Source organism: Pelmatolapia mariae, linkage group LG9 (genome assembly GCF_036321145.2).
Source record: "Pelmatolapia mariae isolate MD_Pm_ZW linkage group LG9, Pm_UMD_F_2, whole genome shotgun sequence".
NCBI classification, from domain to species: Eukaryota; Metazoa; Chordata; class Actinopteri; order Cichliformes; family Cichlidae; genus Pelmatolapia; species Pelmatolapia mariae.
Genome location: NC_086235.1, coordinates 20,822,438 through 20,842,968, shown reverse-complemented (window position 1 = coordinate 20,842,968; position 20,531 = coordinate 20,822,438). Strand labels below are relative to the sequence as shown.

The window sequence follows — 20,531 nt, the reverse complement described above, 5'->3', positions numbered from 1 at the left end:
TGTAACTTTGTAGCAGTTTAAGTCAAAGTGTCAAAGTTGCCCATGGACACATGGTCACATGACACGAGCACAGATTGTGCACTACACTTAAGGTTGTAAGAGGATAAATCTGGAGGAGTTTTTTTTTGTTTGTTTGTTTGTTTTTTTTGTAGTGTATTTTGGCTTTGCTTTAAAACAGTAAAATTGCCATGGATTCAAACATGCACCAGTCGCATGTTGGTGGAGGAAGGAACTTAAACTGGAATACAGTTTTAGGCATTAATGCAGTGTCTGTTTGTGTGTGTGTGTGTGTGTGTGTGTGTGTGTGTGTGTGTGTGTGTGTGGTGGTGGGTCTGCTTGTGTGTTGCATTGTTGTGCCTGTGTTGAAGGAGTGCAGCACTCTCCTTTTTAAGGGCCCCTCTTGCATGACTGATTCTGGACTATACAGACAACACAGCTTGTGCCATTTCAATGTCTGTCAACTGTTCTCTCAGTAATGCTGCAGGAGCGCATCCCGTGGAACCAGTTGAGCAGTTTCTGTTGCATCCCTCTCCCCACCTGATGGTGCACGGGGCTTGTCACATCACCGATACGAGATTTAACATGACATGCTGTCCAGCTGCAGGTTTGACTATGGCTTCACTGCTTATATGGAAATGGGATGAGATGGGATTCTGTCAGATCTCACAGTAGTCATATGCAAATTCTGGAGAAGATGTAACAGACACAAATGTGGTTTGTTGTTTTCTTTTTTTCTGTGCTGCTGTGCATGTATGTCTGCATGCATCTTGTATTCATACATGCTGAAGTATGACCAGAGGAATATGCAAAAAAGTGTATTTCTTTAACTTATTGTGGGTTTTTTCAGCCCCCCCATCCATGTGTGCATGTGTTGTGTGTAAACCGCTTTGAAAGTATCCCTCTTTGCAAGCCTGAACAGCATTTAATCTCCAAGGCATAGAAGTTGTTGACTTTGTAGTTTGCACAGAAAGAAAATTGTTCAGGTATTTCAGTGTGTGGTGGATCGAGGCAGATTAAACTGTTCGTCCTTGTGAGAAAGTAAAGATGTCCTCCTGAGCTGACCCGATTTAAATTTTCAGGCTGTATTAGATAAGGGGTGTGGATCTCTTGTATGACGTGTATGTGACAGCCCACTACTGGTTAAAGGAATGCAGTCCTATTCAGAGGCAAACCTGCTTTCCAGCGCTGTTGTTAGATGCCTGTATGCTTTTTGTTTAGTTTAAAAGAAGAGACATACTAGACTACTGAAGAAAGGGGGGGAAAAAAAGAGAAAAAAAGAAAATATTTTTGTATAGCTTTCACTGAACAGAGTGAAAGAATGACTGCTGGGATTCACACAAGCATGTAAGCAAGTATGTGGATGTTTATACAAGGATAACTGGGTGGAAGTTTTCTCACACTCACTTGGCACTATTTGTGCGATGGGCGTTTCCTAAAAGCAGAACTCAGCCTGAGCGCATTGTAAACTGTAGCTCCAGCAACAGGTGTGTGGCACAGACGTGCCGGCCACGTCACATGATTCAGAATCAAGCCTTTCTCCTGCATACTTGCTTTCTTTTTGTTGTCTCACTCTGTGACAGACTTTTTGTATATTGCCCTTAAGGTCCTTGTGGCATCCTACTGCCTGTTAACCGTGTGTTCATAATTTCCTAAATCAAGCCAACATGTTGCTGTGAACTTGGAGATAAGCCCCTCCTAATATACGTGCTGACTTTTGTCCTAATGTGAGTTGCTTTGTTGTGTCACACGAAGTGATACTGTATTAGCTTGACCTTTGTTCTGCTGCATTTGTGTTGCCAATTCTTGGCTTTTTATTTTTTATTATTCCATTATCACAGCTGGACTAATATCTAGCTCCAGTAATGGATCTATTTTGGATTTCAGTCACACGGCAATTCTGTAATTGCATGCAACTTGTGTGTTTAGTGATTTGTGCAGACTTTCATTCAAAATGTCGTCTTTGGCTGTGAATTAATATAACTGAATTTTAGGGAATTTAATATTTGTCAGACAAAGCAGGGCATATGAAGGCAACTTTGACAGTGGTAAAGGAATGATCGATTTATTTATTTATTTAGATACAGGGTGTATCAAAAAGTATAATCCGATTTCAAAGTGCTTTAATTCAGTAGGTGTTCACGGGTAGCGTTTGAAACACGTACTGTTAAGAAAGAGGGGATTTGTGAGTTTCACGTGGTTGCTGGTAGGTAGCAGTGGCTGCAGTGATGCCAGATGTGCTTGGAAAACACATGTGAAAATTGAAAGTTTTGTATGTAAAACTGTAAATTTAGCCATATATTTTTACAACTTACTGCAAGCTTATGTGTCCATTACTTTGAAAAATATAGTCTTTTGAAACCGGATTATTCTTTTTTTGATACACATTGCATTTTATTGACCGATAAGTTGGCAAGCTAAGTTTTCCATTAACCTGTAAAGAAAATCCTCCCACAGCACTATAAACAGTTTTGTTAAGACTGACCTGGAGGGGGGAAAACTGTAATGACGTCTGGGGTCATGTTGCAATTTATAAATGCTGTCAAGACAGTAAAATAATATATAACAATAATAATAATATCATGTGATTCTGTTAAGTTTGAGTCCTGTTACGGGGTCTGCCGGCCATAACTCTTATCGCTGTGGTCACCTGTGGTCTCAGCTCGTTTTCAGTTTTATTTTATTTTATCTTACTTTATTTGTACAGTGTGAATAACTGTATACCACATGCGCAGGTGAATTCCTAAATCATAAGATTCCTGTAATCTTTGTCCATTGGTATTTGAAAGGAGAGGTAGCACTCAGATGCTGGCAAAATTACTGCTTCGCATTTTAGGGGATGGAAGATTGTAATTCAGTATGATCAATTAAACTAAACAATCGCATAAATTCTTAACTAAACTTTGGGAGGCATGCAGTAAAGAGAGATGTGTCAAGATGACGCTCGGATAATGTTGCCATGGGTAGTTTCACAGCTGACATCTGGCACCCTGACATGTGTTCAGACAAATGTGTTTTTAACAAGAGAGGGGGAAAGACAGCACTGGCATCAACAGGTTCTGAATGACGCTGCATTGGATACACAGAAACTTGTTATTGGTATGTTAACGTTTATCTTAGCAAATCTGTATATTTTAGACTTGTAACCAAAATTCTATTCAAATAACAGTTAGTTTTAGTAAAATGAACAGTGACTGAATACTCGTGTCTAGGATTCGAAACACAGTTGCCGTTGATGACTTATTGAGTTATTAATATGATCCTAATATGATCTGTTGACTGTAATCACTTGTATATGTTTTGGTGAGATTGTTAAGAGGTCGTTGTAAGCTGTTTTCTAGTTCGAGTTTACAGTTTTTAATTGTAGTTGGTTTCTTTAGTCTTCTTGGAGAGTAAACTGGTGGTCACTGGGGTTGTTGGGTGCCTAAAAAAGGAATTTCAAAAGGAAAATTATGTAGAACTTGGATCTCCCTCCAGGGAAAGCCTTGCTGGAGAAATCAGCCTTGTCATATGGTACCTCTGTGACCCATGAGCAATCTGGTGAACAATGATACTGCTGGGTTAATTTTAACACACAACTGTTTAAATAATGACATCAGAAGCCTTTTTAACCATGTCACATTTTAGCGGTGAACAAAACTACTCCTCTTGTTACTACACAGTTGCTAACATTATTAAATTGACTCATTTGAACCAGGCTGGAAGATGACATCCATGTGTCTGCTGCTTAGCACAGTCAGCTCTGACCATCACCACAGACCTCTGACTTACTTGAGGGCTTTAATGTTTTAAAGACAACAGCTAGCACTCACAGTTGTGCAGCTTCATATTTATGAGAATGTTGAAATGTATCGCTGGTCTGTTTTCAAGTGTGCACATTTAATTCAGTGTGTTTCTTTGCTTTTAACAGAGTTTACAGTGACCACTGGGGAATTATTACCTTAAAGTGGCTCTTATTTGTAGGTAGGTTAGATGTACCAGATTTACCTATGCTGTGTTATCTATCCATCACATGCTGTGAGTGTTTTCTTGACATGGTGCACCCCTCCCCTTGGTATCTATATGCCTTGTCTTGCTGGGCATCTCACCCTGCTGTCTCTGCGTTTGTGTTGTCATGGAAACAGCAGTGTGACAGGTCCTGGGTGGGCGTGAGGGATGAGCTGTGGGGTAATGGCCAGGTTTTTACAGCAGAGGGAGAGAAGAGGGTGTAACGGCAGTGGAGAGGTATCTGAAGCAAGGCCGAGATGATTGGTGAAAAAGCTGTGAGGGCTTTGACGGCAAGAGGAGAAGTGGGGGGGAGTATTTATCCCCTCTCTGCTTCAAGACTGTTTTCATTGTGTTATTAAATGAACTCAAATCAATCATCTCATCTATTTGCGATGTGGAGTGGAAAGAGAAACCACATTGGATATGGTTTCTCTTTTTAGTTAAACTGCTTGTGGGCTTTCTAGAAAAGTTCTGAAGATGCTTTGTCATCAAGTTTATCCAAATATGAGTAAAACCGCTGCTAGATAAGTTGATATACAGGATTTGAACTGATCTATTGGACAATTATGTTAATTTTTTTTTTTTTTTAATGGATATGTCCTTGTACTATGTCACGCGTCAGTACAATTTTGCTAGAAGGCAAGCTACATAGCGTTGAAAGAGCTAACAACAAAGGGTCTCCAGTATGAAGGCATTAAAGGTTCACTTTGCCAACAAGTTCTCTTTGTTTGTGCTAATTTGTGTCAAAATTGCGATTTAACAGCAAACTATGGGCAAGTTCTTTGACAATGTCGCTCCTGTCAGTTTCACTCTCATTTTTTCAGTTTATGTGTGTCCTTCCTTCCCATGACGAATACTGGATATTAATTTCAGTTCAGTTCACTTTTATTTATATAGAGCTCATTCTCAACAGATGTCAAGGTGCTTCATGAGGGAGTGAAGGAAATTCTACAGTTTGAAAATCAGACTTGTCTTATTAGCAAGTAATTGGCAACTGTAGGAGGTTTTGGTTTTTTAAGCAAGAAATCTTTAGGCCAGCCTCAACGATCAGATTGGGACCGTATTATTCAGTAAACGGAGCAAAGGTAGCTGTGCTGATATCAGGACTCTAGAAGTTTGATTCTGAGGTTAGAGTTATAACTTGTGCCTTAAGCGTGCTCAGTATTTGGCATTCAAGGACACCAGTCTGTGCTAAATAATGAGTATGTCAGTTTAATGTAATATTTCAGAACATTTAAGCTCAGTAAGTAAATGTTATTAATCTTGCATTTAATGATAATAAGGACGGGCTATTTCTCTGTGGCAGTTAGCTTATGAAACACCTGCATTGTTAAGGGTGTACTCCTGGCTTAAGAAGGGCCTTTGGTGTAATTGTGATACATCAACTTGCAGTCTGTGTAGCCTTATTTGGACAGCAGTGCATTTTCCTTTTATGACCTTTAGTGAAACTATTTAAAGAGATGAAATCCCATTTAGCAGATCTGTTTTAAAAAATACTACAAATGCTGGTGATTTTCCTCTTCTGGGGGTGCTTCTGTGCAGGAGAAACCCTGCGAGATGTTTGAGAATGTTTTGACATTAATGTTTTAAAAACATCAACACACAAAGATTGACTCATGCCCTACTCCCATGGAGACTCCACCAGGCCTCTCGGGATGGTGATGCTCACAGACAATCCAATGATTTCAACATTCTGCGCTCCTCCACTTATGTAGGTCAGCCACAGCAAAGTGCATATTGATCTCTTAAGCTAAATGATATTGTGATATCTACTGCTTATTGAGAAGAAGGTGCCCTCAGCCTGTTTGGCTTTACCAGAGGAGACAGCAGAGGTCACATGTCTATGTGGCTGTTCTTCTGCTGCTGTTTGCCCTTTTGTTTGTTAACCTGGTATGGCTCAGCTGTACAATACTGTAGATCTAACAATGCGTAAGGTGCTCATTGTTATTTTAGAGGAGCTCCTTCCACAGTCATCGCTAGTGTAATGGAAAGATTACTTAAATAAAACTAAATAAATGTCTAAATAAATAGACATTCATGGAGAGCTTTATGGTAAAGGGAGCTTGGCGTTTTCTAATTTGATGCATGACAGGATGTAGTGCGTTGTAGATAAGGGTCTTTGAGTATGCTGTCTTAATTTGTGTGAGTGGGTGAATTGCCTTTTTCCTCTGCCACAATGTGTTTGTGGCTCTGGGTGCTAGCATGTGGTTGGCATCTTTCCCACTGCCCAGGATGGAATCCTTGGCACTGAAGGAGGGAGAGAAAACTTGGATTGAGCAAGCTGCCTGCTGGAGTTGGGTGGGTGGTCCAAAAATATGCAGTGTGAATTGGTCTTGAGAAAGCCATGCATTCACTCTTGTTCTAGGACAGAGGTAAACGCCGCACTTCCACCGCCATCACAGGCCGAGCTAGGGTGGCAGGGAATGATGTGCAGAGCAGCAGCATTTCTCACCCGCTTGTCATAAAGCCAGAGGAATGCGGGGATTCAGTTTCAGGCTTTTCACTTCTGTGCACATTGTGAGAGTCAAACTCTGACCAGTGCGTTTTCTCCTAACCCTCCCATCTCTCTCATCTCTCTGTCGACCTCTTTCTGCTGACTCAGCAGCGTTTCGTCAGTGACCTATAATGTGGTTTTGCGTGCTTTGTCTTTACTGCTTTCAGTGGGCCAGGGAATCTCCTTAGCCGACCTGTGTTTTCAATCTGGACTAGAGTTTAGGTATAAAGCTGAAGCACTGTAACCAAATAACACCAGCACTTCAGTTGTTGGGCTTTTATATAATTGAGCAAATAATTAACAAGAATTTGCTGAACTAATCTGCTTTGATTATGATAAGTGTAAAGTAAAAATTGAAAGATTTATTTTTTGTTGTTGTTGTTGAATGTAGAAGAAAGCTTGTGATGAGACCAAACAGCAGATGGGTTTGAGCATAGTCAAAAAAAATTGTCTGACTGCTCAAATTATTCAGCTCTCAATCTAAATCTACTACATGCTAAACACGGAAGGAGAGAGAAGTAAAAACAAAGCAACACGTAAAGAGTTTTTCCTCTGTGATGTTTCACTTATGAGTGGTTTTTTTGTTTTGTTTTGTTTTTAACACAAAACCATCTTTTTTTTCTAGATGTTAAGTTTAACAGGCTCACATCATGCAAATACTGACGGCGAGGCTGACAGCCTTAGAGACGTAAACTTAAGTCTTTGTTCAAAGTACTGAAAGTATGCATGCATACCTCCATGCAAAAGTGTGGCTCTGACATTTGCTTTTGATTTTGGTTAACAGTGGAGTTTTACCACCTAAGATACAGACGAGAACAATTTTGCAGCTTGCTTGTAGGATAAATGCCTGGTTTGGGTTAGTTGTTTGGTAACCTTAACCCATCCAATTCCTACGTCAAAAAACTAAGATGCAGTTAAAGCCCACACACATCCTTAAAGGCCAGCTCTTATAGTGGCCTTAAACTGGAACCTGGTTTTGTTTTTGCGAATTTTATAACATTTGAGTGTTTTTCTTAAGTGCCTGTTTTCACAAAAATCTCTAGTCCGGATTTAAGCAAAAAAAATAGTAATTGAAATTCACATGTGCAAGCATTCAAATGCTTAATAACTTAATAAAATGTTTTCTTTCCTGTCGGAACTGTCAGATATTTGTCGCTCGTGTTTGTATGTGAGTGTGCATGTGTTTGTTTGCATGTTAACGTGCTACCATTCATGCCTGAACTCTAGAGATTTGTGGTTTTGGCACCTGAAGATGTGGGCTGTCAAAACAAAACTCCCTCCCATCTCATCTGGCAGTGGAGTTCAAAACAAAGGCCCTCGCTGGAGAGGAGATTACACAGGAGAGGCTGAGCACTGATGCTACGCTGTGGAAGCCAACTGACAGTATCTTAATTTAACAACTCTTCTAGTGGGGAGAGCTTTCTTTGGTATTAAAAGCAGTGCTGACAGGAAATAATTTCATATCCTCATAAACTGAATATTTAAATAATGTATCACTAATGTTTGGAAAGTTGCCTGGCACTTCAACTCCTTTTTTCTGATTCCATTTTTTTTAAATCAAAAATGTACTTATTTTCTTAAATAAATAACCAAAGAAAAAGTAACCAACAGAGACAAAAAAGACAAGAAATTGCTCCTCCAGTTTCACTCATGGCAGTCCATAAAGTCTTTCCTCAGAGATAAAAAGGCAATTATAGTAAACAAAATTCTAAAAGAAATAAAAATCAATTAAAGAAGAGCTACATAACCCGTGACAAACAGCTACTCTTGCTGTTCTCTGCTTGATTTAAACTTTCCTAAACGTTTGGAGTCTACAATAATTTCCAAATGCTTTTATCTGTTAGTTTATGTGTTATTCTTTCAGGTACAAGCTGGGCATCATTTATCTAGTGCACAATAGCCATCTGCACTAAAGGTATAAAACCATTATGCACTAGATAAATACGCACTAATAAGGACTGAAAAGTATTGTTCGGTCTAGTTAAAATTCTTTTGAAGTCGCTGAATAAAACATTTTGGAATGAGGCCAAACGCAGTAAAACGCTACGTAGACATCGTCGAGAAGACCTGCTGAAGTTCAAACTGAGCATCAGAATGGAGGAGGAGGGTGTTTTTAAGTGACTTTGAACGTGGCATGGTTGTTGTTGCCAGATGGGCTGCTCTGAGTATTTCAGAAACTGCTGATCTACTGGTATTTTCCCCACACAACCATCTCTAGGGTTTACAGCGAATGGTCTAAAAAGAGAAAATATCCAGTGAGTGGCAGTTCTCTGGGTTAAAATGCCGCTTTGATGCCAGAGGTCAGTGGTGAATGGTCAGACTGCTTCAAGCTGATAGCAAGGCAACAGTAACTCAACAACTGCTGGTTACATGCAACCAGGATTTGCAGAAGAGCACCTCTGAACACACAAGTTGAACTGCAGGGGCAGAAGATCACACCAGGTGACACTCCTGCCAGCTGGGAACAGGAAATTGAACCTATTAAAACTTCTAAGCAATTTTCATTTATAATCTTTTCAATTTAGATTTAATTTGTGTTCTTCAGAAAACATGACACCAGAGTTTAAGTGATCCAGAACTTCAGTCTTTTCAAGCAATTTAGAGCCTAACATCCAATGTGTGCCCAATAAGGAATATGTAACCTCCAGCAATCACAAGGCAAGTTTAAGGAACATAAACCAACCCTGGCTTTTCTATTTGTCCATCTCTAAGCAATATTTTGAAAAGTATGAATTACTGTTGTGTTAGATGATTGTGTGTGGGATTTTTCTTTTTCTTTTTTTTTTCTTTTTTTTTTTTTGGCAAATTATGAAACCAGGAAGTGAAACTGTTGAGATCAAGAATCTTTTGTGTGGGTTTTTCCCCGCCACCTGGACACTAAGTTAGTGCATGACATTTACACAAGTTTGAGGATAACCATGCTTGCATTTGAAACCAGGACCTTCTTGCTGTGAGGCAGTGGTGCTACCAACTCAGCTACTACTGACTGCTTCCTGTTAGTGATTTCCACTGAGATAGTCAGTGTGTGCTTTGCCAAGTGTAGGTCAAATAGGTTAGGGTCTACTTGACCTGGCATATACAAGTGTTTCAGCGGGATACTGTATAAATGGAAGGAATGGTGAGAGAGGAAGAGAAGGGTGCTTTGCGTAGGTCTTTGGTCTGTCTTGTCCAATTACATGTTCCACTATCAGAGCAGCAGCAGTTGTCTTAATCAGGTAATGCTGAGGTTTAAAGTCATCCCCCTAAACATGCTTCACAGATGATTACCGTGCTCACGCTTACAGTGTAGCGTGAAGCAGAAGACAGCATTTGGAACCGTTTTCCTATCCTTGCTATTGTCACAGAACTAAAAGCTGAAGCACGTTTATTTAAGTCTTTTGCAGATTCATCAGTCTTTGTGTGTGTTTGCAGTGACTGTTAGCCTGTCACATTGTCTCAGTCTTTGGCTGAGAAAGTGACATAGTTGTGTCAGCTGATCTGCCCTCCCCCCCCCTCCCCTCTGCGCTAACATGGTGCCTTATCCTGATTCTGCTTCCACTGTACAGCTTCAGGCGCCATGGGAACTAATTCCTTACAAACTGTGACAACCAATAAAAGATGGCAGACCCACCCCCACACACACGCAGATATGCAGTCGATATACAGAGAAGTCACAAGACAAGTTCCAGATCATCCTAAAATTTGATACAATTGGCCACAGATTGCTCTTTCTGTTCACACCCTTTCTCAACCTCGTGTTCCCGTGGCTCTTTTAGCTACACACACATGTATCCATGTGCTTCCTCTTGTCACTGTGACTCACCTTTTACATCACACGTTATTAGTGTCATTACGGTCGTTATACATTTGCGTTTACTGCCAGTGAGGTCACAGTTGAAGGTGCTAGCTATTGCTATTTGAGCAACATATGTAAGGGCACCAAACACAGGGCTTTATCTGCACCAGTCTTTTGAATTATTAATGAGCATATCTCTGTATATGCTGATCTCACTGATCACTGGATTAAAAATCACTGAATTTTTAGTCAAATAGTTTAGATAGCAGGCTCTTTCCTTCTCTCCCTTTTTGTGCTTGCTGCTTGTATTCTTTGTAGCAGTAAATGAAAATCTGTACAAGTTGTTCAGAGTGATTATCATCATCTTACGATGACACATTTATTTCCTGATAAGAATGGTATTCAATGGTGACAATGTCCCACTTCATAAGATATGAGTGGGGACTCGGTGTTTAAATAAGTATGTGAATAATGTGAATGCTGTTTGCGTTTGCATTTGCGGTCACTAGATCTCAACCCAACACCTCAGGCTGATTTTGTTTAGCTAGCACTCACCATCAGCATCATCATCATCACAACTATTCAAGATCGTAGGAAATCTCAGTTTGGCAAAATGCTGTTCAACTGATTGTGATTGTGATTTCCTACACCTTGCAGTTTCTCCTTTGTGTGCCTTTTTTTACCACAGCATCTTGACCATATCTTGACTTCACAGTGGCTTAAAGGACTTAACGGCCAGATATTCCCATGAGGATAGGCATCAACCTTTTTTTTTTTTTTTTTTTTTTTTTTAAATTAAATTGATGGCCATTAGTGCCATATTCAGAAGGCACATAGCTGTAGCTCCATTGGTGGTTAACCCTTGTGTGACCTGGCTCTTATGGTCATGAACTATCTACCCTTTGTCCAATGAAAACCTGATTAGCTGGCTTTTTAGCATTTTTTAGCCCAGCCTCAATGACAGAGTCTTTGACTCAAAATGAACACCTCACCAACTCTCGAAGCAGTAAGGGATTGCAACTACTAAGTTTTGGCTTTAGATAACAGCATCAACCAGAGCAAAAATGTTACCCATCAAAATTGCTTTGGTGTGAGGTACCCAGTTTTGGCTTTAGAAATTTCTGCCCTCTGAGTATAATGGAACTTGATGGCACTTGCCTTGCGGTACTCAATGTGCCAAAAAAATACATTTGTCACTTAACAGCAATGTCTTTCCAGGAATCATGACCCGGTTCCTACAAACTAAGGCTATGAACTAAGGCTTGTCTGGGGTCTGATATATCTCTGAGTACAATAGTTTTCAAACTGTGCAATGTTCAATAATCTGTCTTGCTGTTAAGGTTCAACAATACAATATTATCATGATACTTAACTTGTTTTTGCTGAAAAAAGCAACGTGGTCACTAAAAACTGTTATAAATGTTACCGTAAGACAGAGTCAGACTGCTGTCAGTCTGCGGTTAAATGGGATCAAGTTGGCAATTACATGCAATCTGTTTCTGATAGTACAGAAATTAACTGTGACAAGTTGTCGATAATCATATATCTGTTGCTGTGTGCATAGACAGAAATTCACATTCACCTATTACATTTGTGCTTAACACCTTTGCTGTACTACCTGGTGACCAACTAACTCAAATCTACATTTATAAATTAAGAGGAATTGTTTGCAACCCTCACTCTGATAGTGACTGTAGTCTGACCAAGACAGACCGCGACTGTGTGCAGAAAAGTTGCGTCCTATCAGGCGACCTGTCCGATCGCCTTGCGATCACAACTGGTTGTGAGTGTGTGACAGCCTTCGGGCAACCTAGTTACCACAATAATAATTGGTTTCATTTGTGGTAAAATGTTTTGTTTTTTTTTAAAAATCAATACAATCACTAGCAACCAGTTTGTATTTTATTTTATTTCTTTGTCAAAGATGCAAGGAAGTTACTGTCGGCACCATTAGTTTGCACGACTAATATTATCTCAGGGATGTGGTATGTGAGATGAACCCTCGCTAGAGTATTGATATCTGTTGTCCCTATATTGATACAATATCTATTTATTTTATTCCTGTACTCTTCATTTTTCTGCCGTAATGATTTCCCAACTGTAGGACTAATAAAGGGAATCTTATCTCGTCTTATCTTATCTTGTCAATTAGCACTGCACTTATCTACATGGATAATGAGCACTAAAGCCAAATGTAAAGTACACCATAACTGGCTCCTTAGAAATGCTGATTAGGTCTTGAATAGCATATCTGAAGAGCCTGTGGCAGAGTATGCATCACAGCAGAGCAAACTAATGCCAGGATATAACACAGCGGCAACATGCTGCCTCTCTAGTAAGCCCCTCTTCCAGTGTGGTCGACTCACAACTTCACTAACTAAAAATGTAGTGGGTGATTGTAGTCCCTGATTTAGTGAGATCCACATAGCAGCATCAGCTCTCCATCTGATGTGTCATATCAGAGAGTGGAGTGCAAGTCTCACACACACAGTTGATTCCACCTTATAGCTGTGTAAACCTGGAAGTAAACGCTATTGATAAAATAGTAGTTCATAGTTCCCTCATAGTTTGTAGCTTCACTTTCATTCAGCTGGGATTTTTTCTCATGTTAAGGATAATGGGAGGTTTTGCTGCGTATAATGAAACTGTCTTTTATCAGTTAACTGTTTAATTGGCTGAAGTCTGTTTAAGAGGAACCTGAACTTCTGACCTCATGATCTTTGACCTCTTTCTAAATGCCAACAGATGGTTGGACTGAGACCATACAGAGCGCAGTGACAGGTTTCGAGGTTTGTGTGACCAGCACTGTTAGTGAGTCTGCAACTTTGTGACTTCGAGTACTGAGGTTTTGTGGCCTTTTTATTAGCGAGTGTCTTTTGTGTGTCTGTGTGTCTTACTGGATAAATGTTAGTACATAACTCAGTTAATGTTGCGGCTTAAGCACAGTGGTATCTTGGCTTGACAGTGGTGTGTGTGTGTGTGTGTGTGTGTGTGTGTGTGTGTGTGTGTGTGTGTGTGTGTGTGTGTGTGTGTGTGTGTGTGTGTGTGTGTGTGTTTGGTTTTTTTTTTGTTTTTTTGCAATCACAACATGAAGGTTCCATGGATCTAAAGGGACACCGCCTTTTTCTTAGGGGCAGCTCTGCTCAGTTTTAATTACATAATTTGTATGCTTGTGTCTTGCATATTTCTGCTATGACTCTTGATCCTAGTCTGCGATGACACCGGTAATGTCACCACCGGGTTCCCTATGTCACAGGAACTATTGATATTGTTAGATGAGATTGGAGAGATGCTACCTGCCAGTTAAAGTGACGTAATGGGAAGGATGCTTCAGCATTACTCGTAACCCACCCTTTTCCCCCCTGTGGTGCATCATAACAATAACTCCTCATGATCCAAACAACAGATCTGTGAGATCCATTTTATTTTTGATTATAGCTTCTGACATGTATTGATCCAGTTGAGCATGTACAGAATATTAATGTTAAAGCAACTCTATAGTGTTTTCACACTCAGCCCACAGATTAAGGGTTTTTTGTGAGTGCGCATGTGATCGCATTAGTGAAAATTCCTCCAGAGGATGAAAACTAAGAGCTATGCAGGAAAGAGGAAATGAAAGGTGGAGCTGATAAGTACAGTAATACTGACATTTTTCTTTAAATGAAATTGACTGTAGCAGTTTTTTCCCAGACATGTGAGCTAATTCGTGCAGATTGACAGTAATTGTTAATTTATTTTTGTCTTTAAAGTATTTGGTAACCCTTCCCTGACTCCTCTTAGATGCCAGGTATTGAAGTGTGTCGTGTGCAGCAGTTGAGAAAGCCGAATATCACCTTTCCACATGGCTTCTAGCCGTGCAGTTGTGCAGCGTTCACGAGAGGAATCAGTTTACTCTTATGTCAGCACATGACATCACGTGAGTGAATTCCTTCGGCTGACTCACTTGGCACCTTCATGAAGAACGACGGCTGCGTGAGGCTACTGAAGCCTTTCATTTACTACCCCCCCCCCCCTCCCAGTGTAGCCAAATAACTTGGCAGAGTCCTTTTTAAAGTTACCATTGCATTTTATAATTACCCAAGTGGGAATATCATTTAAAATTGAAACCTTTTTTTTTCTGGATCTAATTAATTGTATGCCATGATTAAAAAGGTGTTCACTGTCTTCCACGATGTAATAGGCTTCACGATCCCCAAGGATATTATAAGACTGCAGACGACTAACTTGCAGTTTCACACTAACTTAATGTAAACTGTTAATGCTACAGTTGCAAGAAAATAAGGCCAGGCTTTCTGCTTCGTGATATGTCTTTACTTTACAACATGCAGATGTTGCATTATTGACTTAGAACATGTTCTAATATACCACAGTTACAGATTTTATTTATTTTTGTCCTGAGTTGTGCTGATTCACCCTGTGGACTGTGGACCCCAATTCTGCTGTTATTTCTTTCATCAGGGAGAAGTGGATGATGCATAAAGGTTTCCTAGCATTAACGTCTTGCAGCAATGGCCTGAGGGACTCTCTGGACTGAAGCCAAGGTGAGAAGCAAAGCCAAAGCCAATTCTTATTTAACGCAACTCTGCTGTGCAACATGGCAAATAAGCACTCCTCTCCAAACACAGAAAGACCAAATGTACTGATGATGCAAGGCTCAAACCTTTTTTTTTTTTTCAATTTTTCTTTCTTTCTTTTTTTTTTTTTTTAAATCCTTAAGTTTGGGGGGGGGGGGGGGGGGGGGGGGTTAGATTTGTCCTCAAGCTTGTCTGAAAACAATCTTGCATGTCTTCTTCAGCACTTTGTTCATGTGTTCTATTATCTCCAGCTTCTTAGATCAGTTTTGTAGTTTTAAGAGAAGAGCAGCTACACAGTGAAGATTTTGGTTACAGGTTAGAGCTCCCTTTGGAGGGATCAGTCTGCCTGATGCAGATATTACTGGGAGATCGAGGCCTTCTTAACCCTCTCTCCTGATTTACCACAGCTCTTGCCTGACCCCTTTCTTTGTGTTTAAACGGTGTCCAGATTCAGCTGTTCTTACAAGTGAGAGACCTTTTCAACCATTTTGTGTGTGAGGGGGGAGAAGGTTTTACTCTTGGAACCAGTACTACTACTACTACTACTACTACTACTACTAAGTTTCTGTTATTTTAAAGGTTACATTTCAGTTGGGGCTGCCTGGGATTATTGTATTGCTCACTGTTCTTAGACCATTTTCTGAGGGGATTCATCATCATAATAGTTTGCATAAGATGGCATGGTTTTGGTTGCTGTTGCTAAAACTGGATTTTCTTCTTCATGTGCTGAGTTTTGTTGTATTTTTGATGCAGCCTGCACTTGTTTAACGTAGCTACACTCTGAATCGACACAGACACACTTAATGTGCTGCCACGTGCTGATCCACAGTGGCACAGTGAATGTTAAAAAAAAGATGGTATGCAGTTCTCAGCACCGCACAGTACAGTTGCAAAATAAAGTTTGAGCTGTTTGGAGTGCTCTGTTTTGTTCTCATCTACATCCAAGTCATAGTTTTAGACACACAATCAGACTAAACTATTAACATGAAACTCTCTTTAGTAACAAAGACACTCCTTTCCTGCAGATACTTATTGCACAATTATTAGGAGGAATTTTAGACTGTTCCTGTTCCTTTTATACTCGAGTGTTTTGTTTTGGGGTTTTTTTTTGTTTGTTTGTGTGTTTGTTTGTTTTTTTATTGAGTAGACCTTTCTGTCTTGCCAAAGCATCTTACTTCAGTTAAGGTCAGTACTCTTCAATTCGGCCTTTCAAAAACCTGAATTTTATCCTTTTTAAACTTGTTCTACTCCTATGACGATGACTACATGATTTGTAGACATTCTTAGTGTCTTTTTTACTTCATGAATGCCAAAGTAATTAGAAATGCTTTTCTAACCTTTCTTAGATTTTATGCCACTTCCTCTGAGATCATTTGAAAATTCGGAGTGGTTGGTGGGAATTATGCCTCAATCTTAAGACATGACATAAAAAATGGCTTTATCTATAGGGAGGGGAACCTTCTGCAAGTCACACTTTCAGTAGCATCTCCTTGATTGAAACACCTGACTCTAGGGGGATTCATTAAAACAGAGATTTACTCACTTTTAGTACTTTCGTCAGTGCATTTCTACAGTTGTGGTTTAGATGAAGATCAGGCTACATTTTTATTGACCTTTGTGGAAACCGTGGTAATTCCTTTAGTACTGCCATATAAAGCTGCAAGTAAATAATCAAGCAATTGATACTTCAAAGATCAGGTCATAGTTTCCCTACTTCCACCTTCTTCCATAATCTGATTTGTGCAGTGATATCGGAATCTCCTTTCTGGCATTGCTGTCAGCCACAGATGAATTGTTGACTGGATTGTTGTGGGGAGTCGCTTACTTATACCAGTTAATCAATCAATTTCACCATCCCTTGATAGCTGACACTTCACTTCACCTATCCGACCAATCTTGTGTGTTTCTCGGACAGCCAGAGGCCAGCACTCTGTGCTTATTATACCGACAGACCTCTGCTTCGCATCCTGCGACATCCTGAAGTGACTGCCAGCGTTAAAGATTGATGAGCGTGATCAGCTTTCAGTAAATGGGGACCGGGCTCTTGGTTGCACTCGGGCACTTTAGAGCCATTACCTTGCAGTGATTCTAGAGTGGACAAATGCTTGAGTGGGACTTGGTAGCAGGCAAATATCATACCTCTCTGTTGATTTAATCAGCAGTGGTCTGTTTGTGTGTTTGTGTCTAACTTTTTGGACACATATAATTTGAATAAAGAATTTACTTTGTTTACTGGCTAACCCTCATAACAATGGTTGTTTAAATGTCATGGTAAGCGTGTAGGTGGGTAAGTGATTATGTTTTTGAGGAGAGAACTGAAAGTTAACCTTAGTTGTGGATTTGAACCACTCATTTGAACCACTAAACACAAGCCATTACACTCTGCAAACCTTCTCTTAAATGAGGGGGAAAAAAAAGAAAAGACAAAACAAAACGTGCTGTGTTGCTGTCCCCTCTGTTCATTTACTGACTCTGAATTCTTGTAATCACAGTTCACCATTGATTCCTCTACATGGAATACATCTACAGGGAAATACCCACCACTCAAGCGCCATTGTCATATTGCTCCAAAACACTAAATCCATCACCACATACATCCCTCCATCTCTTTTTGCCTCTTTCTCAACCCAAGCCTAATATCACAACATCTGGTTTAAGGTAATAGCAGCTGTCAGCAAGGTCAGAGTTCACTGCAGACCCCACCCCACTGGGTATTTTGCTGATATTTATATTGTTTTTTAAAAACGTGTTTGTCTTTAATACCATCTTACATGATCCCGTCATGTTTCTTTGTGTTTTGGCACTCTCTGCACATCTTTTCACCCATCGCAAATATCGAGAGCGTAAAATGAGAAGCCACGAGTCCTCTGTGCCCCTCCCCTTTCACTATTTCCCCTTCAGTTTGTGGGAAATAAATGGACCATGTTGCAGCGCTCCAGAAGCAGTCTTTATTGGTGCACTCTTGCTCTCCGTTTCTCTCTCAGGGGACCTGTTGAACCAAGGAGCCAACTGAGGAGAGATTACACACCAGCGAGACAATGTTCAGTGCCCCACAGAGGCTTTGCACTTTCTGGAAGGGCTCTCATTATTATAGTGCAGGAGACTTCAAACGATTCCCCAGTAGCTTTTGATGCAGTTTGATGCATAGTCATGCCCAGCTCTCCCTGAGCTCCAGAATCACTGGGTGTGTCTCTATAATCAAAGCCCTGCTAACCCACATGATTACAGGAATGGCACACTGGCACATGCCCTCTCCTCTTGGCAATCAGACACAGTCTCCCCCTTCCCCCTGCGTTGCATCCCTTTCCCCCATCATTATAGTATGACTAGAATGGGTGATTCAGTGTTTTTTAAAGGCCCCCTTTGGTGGCACGCATTAAGCCTGGTTCACCTTTTGTGGGTATATGAGCTGTATACTGTTAAGAGTATTACAAACCCATTTAAGGTAGCAGAAACCGTTGCATTGTTAACGGTTTGGAAATACAGCTAAAAACATCAGGGTAGGGCTGGGCGATATGGCCCAAAATTCATATCTCGATATTCTTTAGTTGGATGGCGATATACGATATATATCGCGATTATTTATTTATTTTTTAAGCCATAAAGTAAGAACAAAAAAAGAGTTCTTAGTCATGCTGTGTCCCAGATCTCATACAGGCACTTTTATTATCATACAGCGTAGATGTACATAAAAAAAATTACTCAGAAATAAATTATCAGCATTTATTAAACAATAATGCTCCATAAATAAAATAAAACAATGTTGGTTTTGTGCATAACAAAAAGCTCACAATTGTGCAGTCAAAATGTAAACTAAAAGACGCTGAGCATAATAACAAATAATAACAAAGAGACAGCACTAAAATCGTAATCTCCAAATGTTTTCTTTTTACCGACCAGCTCCTCTTTGATAGCTGCCGTGTCCATCTTGTCATTGCCTGCAGGTGAAGCGATGGGGGAGGGGGAGTTGTGTTCAGTGAAGGAGAAAGGCGAGGCAGAGTAACATTATATATCGATATAAACGATATTGTCACATATCTCGTATAAAAATATATTGATATATTTAAAAACTCGATATATCGCCCAGCCCTACGTCAGGGTGTTGTAAATGTTTACAAAGTCCTATCTGAATTAAAATGCTCTTTCCCAGCCTCTTTGTGTGCATAAATGAAAGTTCAATTATTAAAATTGCTCAAAAGATTTCTCACATATTACCCCATGAAGGTGGAGATTACTGCACATTAATCTATCCATCTTACTGTTTCCCAGCTGAGTAGCTGCAGAGCAAATTCCTCTGGTTCTGTGTATTCTTTAAGTGAAGTGTTTTGTATTGTGCCATTCTCTCCTCACAGATGCAGATAAAGTCTATTTTGTGCTTTGGATGTGCTCATTGCCATCCATGTCATGTAAAGGTTGAAGCAGCTTAGTTTGATCAGAGGAAAGATGGTTGCCTCAAGCAGCAGAGGCAACCTTAGCAGCAGCCCCTCGTTGTCTCTTCAGTCCATCCTCGCCAGACTGGTTGGCTCCAGGTCCGTTGTGGAGAGTCTGCACTTAGGTGACACCTAAGATATAAGCAATGACACTCACCTATGAGCACCTCCCTCAAGTGCACAGAGTACTTTCAAAGTCAATTGATTTCTCCAGCTTTTTGCTTGCGTTTGTTTTTTGGTTTATTTTTATTTACACTTTGGTGTTTTAAGACGCTCGAAAGCATTACATATTTGCATTTCTAAGTTCTGACAAAATCAATAATTCTGATTAAAACGGATCGGATACTTTTATTGGAAATTCATCAGTGTTGTGTTGCTATGGTAGTGGTGTTGCTGTTACAGAGGTTTAATTACCTGACCTTTAATTCAGCCTTGTGAATCAGTCACACAGATGCGCTAAAGATGTAAAACTGTAATGAAGTGTCAATTTGGGGCAGTGGGTAAGTGTTTACTGCACTTACATGAGCTGAGACCTAACAGCTTTCAAGTTGTGGAAAATCTGCATGGAAACGTGTGTTAGAGGACCTCAATGACCACAGGATAATTTCCAAGCGCATTATTATGCAGGCATTATAGTTTCCACGGCCAGTGTGTGATCGCTCGCTTGTGTACGAGTGACGTTCTGTAATCAGATGGTACATGCAAGACTGTCTGCAGGCGACCACATGCCTGCCAGAGTGTTTGTGAAAGACACTAGACCACAACACGTTCAGCAACTACTGCATGTGCCCTTGAGGAGAATTTCTCAAAGTGGATTTGAAAAGTATAGAACAGGAATGGCTGCATTTTCATGGTAAATCGAATTGTACTTTCCCATTGATTTTTTTTTTTCTTTTCCCTCCTCTCTCTCTCTCCTCCCAGCCCGCTACAGCCAGCCGTAAAGTATGTAAAAGACATCCCCCTTTTAAACAAATTGATTCCAGATAGTCTCTTACAGTCTGGCTAATGTTTGTCATGGTTGCATGGTCTTCCTCATGATATAAAAAAACAAACAAACAAAACTGACTTGCTTACTACCATAGTTACTACTACACTCCCCATGATGCGGTATTGTTTGGCCTGTTTGAAAACTGATATAGTTAATCACATTGAGAAAAGTGAAAGACATTATACATGAAGTGTATAATGAAAAATTGGTATAAAAGGTTGTGTTTAATCCAGTGTATACTGATATGTTAAAGAGGATTTCATAATTTAATTTTGATTATGATCCA

General features: G+C 40.0%; 1 protein-coding gene across 7 annotated transcripts in view; it reads left to right on the top strand.

Moving 5' to 3' along the window:
• The window catches only part of ncoa2 (nuclear receptor coactivator 2), a 57,296-nt gene that overhangs the window by 1,089 nt on the left and 35,676 nt on the right, over positions 1–20,531 (top strand). For 6 of the 7 annotated variants that reach the window (XM_063483727.1, XM_063483723.1, XM_063483725.1 and 3 more), the window contains one exon: positions 14,712–14,794. The exons of the other annotated variant lie outside the window; for it this stretch is intronic. The gene's annotated coding sequence lies outside the window, so the exon portion shown is untranslated. The remainder of the gene's footprint in view (positions 1–14,711; positions 14,795–20,531) is intronic. 7 annotated transcript variants of the gene reach the window in all.